Genomic DNA, 8,760 nt, shown 5'->3' with positions numbered 1-8,760 from the left:
TCAAGGGTGAGTCAATAAACACCAGTAAATCAATCCGCCAACTGATCAACTAATCGATGCTGAGTCCCAGGAGGGGCAGCCCTTGGCAGCCCCAGCGTCCCAGTAATCTGACAGTTTTACTTCTCCCCTGCACCCCTCTTCCCACGAGGAGGGCAGGGGGAGTGGGGAGCAGAGGATGAGGCACAGAGGGGCCTGTCCCTAGCTCATCGTACTCCATACACAGTGGTAGCTCCAAAACCAGTGCACCCACGGGGTTCTCTTCAAGCTGGGGCAGGAGAAACTGTTCCTCAGCCCCTAGAGCTACTGAACTTTCTGCCCGGGGAGGGTTCATAGTCACATGCACTTGGGAAAAACTGGATTAATGTCATTGCTGTTTTGGAGGGCTCCTCAGAGAGGGCCTTGGAGTCCCTCAGAAGTGGGCTATGCCTCTTACTCCTGTGCTTCAGTGTTACCCTCTGTAAAATGTGTGCATGATAAGAGCTCACTGCTCTTAACTTTCACAATCATGGCAGCATTGACCCTGCTAATGTGTGCTGGGGCCTCCTTGGAGGGTACAGAATGCTGGGGTCCCCTCCGCTTGTCCAGGGAGTGCAGGCCCCCCAACACTGGCATGCCCGCCCCTGGGGTTTACTCAGCATCCCTGGCCCACCAGCACTGAGCTCGCTGGCATTTCTTGCAAGGAGGCTCAGGTATCTCAGCAACACAGAGGAGAAGCATCCAAATGGGGCTGGGAGGGCCTGTTCCACAGACCCCTCGAACCACAGACAGCCAAAGTCTGCAGCTGCTCTTTGAAACCCACTAGGGGCAATGTCTAGCTGATCCAAGCTTTCAGCTTCAAGAGGACAGGGCAAGGGGCTGGGGCACCTCAGGCTTTAATAAATGCCCTCAGGGGCTGGAAACCCAGATGAGGTTGTGTCATAGGAGGGACCCATCAGGACCTGTCGGGGAGGCTCCAGGATCTGTACTTCGGGTCTATAGAAAAAAGATCTTCCAGACATAACTAACCCTTTCTGACGAGGAGTAAGTGGTCTGAGAGGCAGTGAGCCCCGTCCTCACAGAAGAGCAAGCAAAGCTGGCATGAGTTCTGGATGGTAGAGGGGACCCACTGACCCTGAGGAGCCCCTGTCTCTTACCATATCTCCAAATGGACACTGGGAGATGGGGACTGACCCCCTTGCCCCATCTGCTTCAGCACCTGCCTTGCCCTGCAGCCAAGCAGCTTCTGGACCTCTTCTCCCCAAAGACATCTCAGGATTCACAGACACTGGGGTTACAGGCAGGTAGGGGGTAAGACCCCAAATGGCTGCCCTGTGGCCAAGGGATAACCCCAGGGCCCTGGCTTTATACATCCAACTCCACCTGTTTGGTCAGATCCAGGACTAAAAGTTCTAGTTCAAATGGGACAAAGAAAGAGTAGCCACGACCCCTGGACCTGGACCTGGACCCTGCCTTTACCTGGCCACCACCAGGCTCCAGAAACTTCCCTCTTCCTGTGCCACCACTTCCTGGGCAGTGGGGGTCAGGGTGTCCCTGGCCTCACCAAGCATCCTAAAAGAGAAGCAATCAAACCCAGGAAGGAATTCAAACCCCAAACTGCACCCCTCACACCTAAGCTCTTTGGCCAGTTCTTAGTACCCTTAGGAGGTTCCACAGATGGAGCAGAGGACACCCAGTCAACCCCAAAACACTCCATCAGTAGATCTGGGTGCAGCTTGCTCACCTATTTCTGGGCGTCCAAAACAAAGTATGCTCCCAGGCCGGCCCTGACGCTGGCTGCCTTTCGCTCCTCACCACCATGCCCCAGGCCCGCTTCAGCACCTGCCTCCCCACGGGCCCGCCACACCACCCGGCACCTGGCACCTCCGAAGGACCCTCTCCTCCCACGGCAGAGTAAATAGGCTCTCTCAAGCCACTAACTGACAGCACAAATGAAATCCTGGCGCTCCCCCTCAGAGATTTACAGGGGAAGTGAAATCTTATTTGCACTGCTGCCAAACCTGGACCGCGATGAAATTATGCCTCCAAGAAGAGACCTGGACGGCTCCTCGCGGAAGCGGCTGCATCAGAGATGGGCTTATTAAAAGCCACAGTGGCCACATTTCAACCTGTTTCAGGTGTTAAGTAATTTACTGCCACCCAGAATTCACTGGCAGGTTTTTGTCATTTTTTTTTTCTGTGATGCAAGCAAGTGCCCCCAGAGGTCCCTACATAGGGAATTGCGGGTCTAAATGCTCCCTGCCCCCCGGCCCTGCAGAGGGAAATGGGGGAGTAGAAGCCAGCCGGGGTGGTAGCAGACAGCCCCAACTCTCCCCAGGGTTATACCAGGCCTGACCAAAGCTCAGAGTGACAGGCTCAGGGAGACAGGCTCTAAGATCCCACACCCCATTTGGGGAGCCCAGTGATCCCCTAAAGACCCCGCAGGCATCTTGCAAAGGCAGCAATGGTATAAGCTCTGTGAGAGCAGAAACTACTTCTGTCTCAGGACCTGATGGCCAACCCCACGATCAAGTGTTTATTGAGCACCTACTATGCGCCAGGCCCTGCCCAAATGGAGGACACTGCAATGAGTGGGACCCCAAAGGTCCCTGCCTTGTGGAGCTCTCGTTCTACTGGTAAGTATTGAATAAATATTTGTGGTTGGTTGATTAAAATCTCTGAGAGGCAAACAAGCTCTTGAGAGGAAAGACATGGGCAGGCAGGGCACCAGAAGGAAGGGGCAGGAAGGAGGGAGCCTGTGCTACTGAGCTACATGAAAGCTGCTGCCACAGCCTTGGGTTGGGACTTGTGCCCTTCACTGCCCTGGAGCACATGCAGCGAGGGGTTCATGTCCTGCCTTTCCCCTCTCCTGGCCCCCCAAAACTTCGGGGAATACACAGCCTGGCATTCATGGGAAGCTAGGACAGGGAGCCCTCTGTAGTCTGGGGCTCACAAGGTCACCAAGGGGCCCCAGTCCTCCTCCTCCGAGTCCCCTCTCTGCAGTGGGGGGTGAAGGACTATTTGATGCCTGCTGGCTTTGGGGGGATTAAGCCTATTACAGAGACTACTGGGGGCTTATCCGATGCCCTTTCTGACACCCCTCTTCTCCACCTGTTTTCAGATACTCAGGAAGACCAAGGGGAATCTTCAAAGTCCAGGCTGAGCCAAGAGCAAAAATTCTTTAATTAGCTTTCTCTTGGAACGGGGCCCTGGCAAACGGATTAGTTGTGGTGGGGTGGGAGAAAGGGACTAGAATCCTCCTTAAAGCTGAGATTACAAGCCTGGGGTGAAAGGCTTGCGGGAGAGCCCATCATCAGGGACGGCAGGTCCCTGAGCAGGCCCTCACCAACCAGCGACTCCTCAGGGGCTGGCAGATGGAACCTGTCACCAGGAAGGTGCGGGAGATGCACTCTCAGCGAGGTCCTGGTCCTCGGGAGCTGGCTCAGAAAGCTGCTTGGCATGGCCGGGCTGTATGCCTGGGTTTCCTAATGAATGTGCTTCCTTCCCGGGTGGCCGCCCAGATATGGAACTTCATAATTAAGGGGGATTTCCTAAAGGGGCGCCCATCTGTGAGGGGTAAGGCAGCACATCTGGACAGTGCCAGGCACCAGACATATGTCACCATGTTCCATCCTCACTTACTCCTATTTTCATGCAAGTAAACTGAGGCCTAGATCTAAGGAGCTTGCCTGAGGCCATGGTGGCAGAGGTTACAGTTGGAACCAGGTCTGTCCAGGTTTGTCCCACTGCCCCAAATCCTGGCCCACAAGGCCCCTTGAGGAGGCCTGAATGGAGGTCTGTGAGCCCGGAAGAAAAGGCACAGGTGGGGATCCCTGGGTGGCTCAGCAGTTTAGTGCCTGCCCTTGGCCCAGGGCACGATCCTGGAGTCCCGGGGTTGAGTCCCACATCGGGCTCCCTTTATGGAGCCTGTTTCTCTCTCTGCCTGTGTCTCTGCCTCTCTCTCTCTATGTCTATCATGAATAAATAAATAAAATCTTCGGAAGGAAAAAAAAAAAGGCACAGGTGAGCCCCTACCCCACCAGAAAATGCTGCAGGGAAGTAGGCCTCCCCATGCAGGCCTCTTCCAGGAAGACTTCCCTGACCAGCCCACAGCCCTTTGGATTCCCCATCAAGGTACTTACAGCCTGTGTTGTATCCCTGTTGCCCCCACTATACACTGAGCCCCTTTTAGAGGCAGGGACTGGGTCTTCATCACCCATATTCTCTGAATGAAGGAAGGAGGGGTGTACCCGCCTCAGTCTGGAGACCAGAACAAGAAGCCTGGTAGGAGTCTGGGCCTCAGGAGCAGGAGGAAGGGAAGGATCCTGGGAGCTCCAGGCTGGTGTCTCTCCTAGGCCCAGGTTCTCCTGCTGGCTGGCTTTGCCCAAGGAGGTGCACAAGGGGTGGGTGGGTGGGTGCGAGGATGATTCAAGGACTCAGAGACCCAGATTCCCCAGACCAACGCTGTTTGAAGTACAACTCATGCTTTCCCCCTTGAGCTCTGCATCAAAGGCAGCTCTGCTGTGGTCCGGCTACACTGTGCTCTTCAGATAAGAGCCACCCTCAAGGGGCAGGCTGAGAAAGGGCATCTGGGCCACCCCCAGCTTTGTTCGGCCTCCCTGCTCCTAGTGCAGCAAGCTGAGCCACCCCGATTCTAGTCTAGGGTGCTCCTGTTGGTTCCCCTCCCTGACCCTCTGGACAGGTCTGCCCCAGAGTCAGGTCACCACAGGTATCCCAGCTCCCTGGGGCATCTCAGCCATCTAAGCCACATCTCCCTTGCAGCCCCAGCATCTCACACCTGCTGAATGAACGAACACAAAGCTAAATGAACCACCATCTATGGAGCAGATGGAAGGGAGGTCTAACCCAGGAAAGCCCTGGAGGAGGTGACATCTAAGCTGGGACTGGGAGTATGACCAGTGTCAGCCCAGTGGGAGAAAGGGGCAGGGGGAAGAGCCTGTGCAAAGGCCAAGAGGTATGAGAGCACATACATGCAGCTATGAGACCCTAAATCATGGATCTGGGCTGGAATGGAGAGGGTAGGAGAGAAAATCAGAAAAGGCAAGAGAGGTTCCAGGGCCAGATGATGTAGGTATATCAGCTAGGATGCCCAGAGAGCCAAGGTCACTACTAGGACAAGAGCTAACCCAAATTTAGGATCCCAAGGATGTTGGAAGAAGCCATGATAATAGCCAAGGCTGCCCACTCTGGGGGTCCCCACTTCCATCCAGTCTCTATGCATACCCCTCACCGTGTGGTGCCTGGCACCAGCCGAGCTCCAGGTGCAGGGAGTGCTGAAACCAGAGGCTCTGCTGAGCAGCAGAAAGTGGCATCATCCCACGAGGGGCCAGGCCCAGAAAGACCCAGGATGAGGGAGTTGGAGGGTGAGGGTAAGGGGGGGAGCCAATCCCCCCAGGAACATCTCCAGTGGCAAGCAGGGTGAGCCAGTGACACAAGGGCAGTGGCAGTGACCCCACTGAGACTTAATGGGAGCAGAGAGTTCTATGTGTTTTCTGGCTTAAAGCAAGTATTTCCAAGCTCCTACTATGTGCTGGGTTGGTGCAAGCCACCAGGGGTGAGCCTGAGGGAGGGCTGGCCCCCTGCCACCGCTGCACCACAAGTGCAAGTATCAATACTTGCAGCCTCTGCACTCCCCAGCACTGCACTCCCCGGCAGTGAAGAATGATGTGTCTCATTTCAATTAGCCTTTTCCTGATTACTAGCGAAGTTCTGCATCTTTTCGCTTGTTTACCGGCCATTTGTTTTTCTCCTACCGGGAATTGCTTGTCCACATATTTTGCCCATTTTTCTTAGTGATTTGTAGGAGCTCTTCACATATTGAGAAGTAGAGAAGTACCCTTCTCCTGGGGAAGACTCCCAGAGCCTCCCTCCTGGGTCCTTGGCCCCAGGACAGGGAAGATTTGCATGGGTTTCTGGATGCTCCCACTGATTCTCTGTACACTCATACACTCATCCAGCTCCCAAATGGTCAACTTTGTCAGAAGATGAAGCACCTTCTACAGGTGGGAGTCCCTACCAGGCCTGCATCTCAGCTGGCAAAACCCAAAGGGCTTATATTTCACTTACACTGAGAAGAATACACTGTCAGTGGCTGGCAGGGTGCTCCTAATGACGTCCAAGGGGAGCCAGCAGGTGTAGCCAGGCATCTAGGAGGAAGGGGGGACTTTTGCCATTCCAGGCCAGTTCACTGGGGGCCATCCAACGAAAGAGGCAGGTTCCCAAAGTCTCAGGCTGACCCTCCCACCAGAATTCCAGGGTACTGTCTGGCACACACCATCCCTGAACCCCTTCCAGCTATGACAGTTCCTAAAGAGTGACCTGGGCCTGAGAGGACACATCTGAGCCCTGCCCCCTCACCCTCTGCCACCTGACCTGCAACCTCATGGCTTCTTTTTTTTTTTTTTTTTATTTTAGAAAAGATTTTATTTATTTATTCATGAGAGACACAGAAAGAGAGGCAGAGACACAGGCAGAGGGAGAAGCAGGCTCCATGCAGGGAGCCTGATGTGGGACTCGATCCCGGGACTCCAGGATCACTCCCTGGGCCGAAGGCAGATGCTCAACTGCTGAGCCACCCAGGCGTCCCCCCATGGCTTCTTTTGTCTCCGATGCTTTCCATGTCTCAGCAGACAAACAACGCAGCCTATAAAACTGATTTCCAAAGCCTATAAAGGCAATAACATTTAGGGAGCCTGGAAAAATAAGGCCCCTCCTTTCCTGGAGTAATGGGCTGCCAGGAGCCCTCCTGGGGCCCTTTCTACAGCTGGGGCCAGCACAGCACAAGACCAGCTCACACACTTTCTCGAACCAGGTGGTAAATGGCCCTTCTGCACATGTTCCAAAGGGCCCATGGCAGCCAGGGAGGCTGCAACCTGACAGCTTACCTCTTCTCTGATACCTCAGCCATGGAGTCTGGGAAGACTCAGTGGCACCCCACACCACCCCCTTGCTTGTTCTCCACCAAGCACCTAGCAGAAGAGCCAGACTGCAGATTGCAGGTCACTGTCTGGAGCTGGCTAAGGTCACCCCACTGTAGTCAGAACGGGAGCGAAGGCCCACACTAAGGGTGGCCTGGTATACATCCTGAGCAGTCAAGCCCCATCATCCTGCTCTGTACCACGCGTGGGTGTGCCCTTCAGGAGGGCAAACAATACCGCCATAAAGGCAGCCACCGTGACCCCTGGATAACAAGGGGGATGAGGTCCCTATGGGGACCTGGAAAGCTCAGTTCTCCACCTCCAAAGCTCTCCAAACACTCTCCATGTTGGTGTTTGCCCACCAACCAACATGCCCACCAACTGGAATGACACCCAGAATTCTAATTGCCTACCACGTGCCCACTCCCTTTCATTCATTCACTTACTCATTCATTCATGCCAGGGTGATGTGACATAGTGGAAAGTACCAGGATACAAAGTGAGCCCTGGTTTGAGCTTCCTGAAGAGCCTGGGGACAAGTCGCTCAACAGCCCTGCACTGCAAGTTGAACACCTGGAAAGAGGGCATACCAAAGCCACCACCCCCAGCTCACCATTATGAGGATCATCCTGGGCTCAGAGAGTTGCTGGATGAGGGTGAGACCACTGCCTGATGCTGGGGGGCGGTGCAGGAGGCTGGGCCAGGGATGAGGGCAAAGCACAGAGGCAGACACCAAAGAGAGGGCCCACCTGGAGGCACCAGGAAGGACCAAATGACCCCAGCAGTCGTTCCAGGCAAGGATGAAGCAAGTTTGGGAGACAGAGCATTCAAGCATTAAAGATCTACCTTCAGGGAAGATCTGCTGTGTGACCCACAGATCCACAGACAGGGGGAAACGAGGGATTCCTCGCCCAGGGCCTGTGGGGGCCCCCTCTCAGAAGCCACTCATCCTCTTTCTCCTCCAGGATCAAAAACATATCATGACATGGAATTAGCTCAGCCTCCAGCTTAACCACAAGGATGTGGGTAGAAGCAAGGATCTTCTAACCAGGGACAACCCCTGCAAAGGGGCCGCAGGGTTTCTGCGGGGCACCAGAGGGATGGGGAAGTGGGGCACCAGCCCATGGGAGCATGCAGGCAGCCTCAGAGGAGCTGTGAAGCTGGCTGTGGGGCTGAGAGGCAGCATTTGCATGGAGAGCGCTTGGTGGCTCTGGAATTTATGCAGCTGCCCGTGTGATTCTGGAGGCGAGAATCTCTGGCCGCTTTTCTCAGCGGGAACAAGTCTTTTCTTCAAATCAATGGTGACACATTTTTAAACTCTGATATTAAGGAGGGAAAGATTCTTTTCTGGCCCCCTGGGGGCAACGCTTATTAGTCACTGGCTCATCTGAGAGAAATCGCAGAGGTAGACCCAGTGGGCCTGGGCTAGGCAAGAGGCCCAGAGGCCAGCCGGGAATGGACAGCAACAAATAAGAGGGCAGAGGGGCCTCCCAAGTCAGAAGCAAAGCTGCATCAGAGAGACTTGAACAGGGATCCCTGGGTGCCGCAGCGGTTAAGCCCCTGCCTTTGGCTCAGGGCGCGATCCTGGAGACCTGGGATCGAGTCCCATGTCGGGCTCTCGATGCATGGAGCCTGCTCCTCTCTCTGCCTCTCTCTCTCTCTCTCTCTCTCTCTCTCTCTCTCTCTGTGTGTGTGTGTGTGTATGTGTGTGTGTGTGTGACTATCGTAAATAAATAAAAGTTTTTTTTTAAAAAAAAGAGAGAGACACTTGAACAGCAAGGCTGGGGGAGATCTATAGCAGGGTATGCAGTGTCCGTGGGGAAATAAAGAACCACTGGTAAGGGTG

General features: G+C 54.7%; 1 protein-coding gene across 1 annotated transcript in view; it reads right to left on the bottom strand.

The window, feature by feature from the left end:
• The window catches only part of MACROD1 (mono-ADP ribosylhydrolase 1), a 150,530-nt gene that overhangs the window by 115,957 nt on the left and 25,813 nt on the right, over positions 1–8,760 (bottom strand).

The sequence above is a fragment of the Vulpes lagopus genome, chromosome 11 (genome assembly GCF_018345385.1).
Source record: "Vulpes lagopus strain Blue_001 chromosome 11, ASM1834538v1, whole genome shotgun sequence".
Classification (NCBI taxonomy): Eukaryota; Metazoa; Chordata; class Mammalia; order Carnivora; family Canidae; genus Vulpes; species Vulpes lagopus.
The sequence above is the reverse complement of the archived record's forward strand: the minus strand, read 5'-3'. Positions and strand labels throughout refer to the sequence as shown.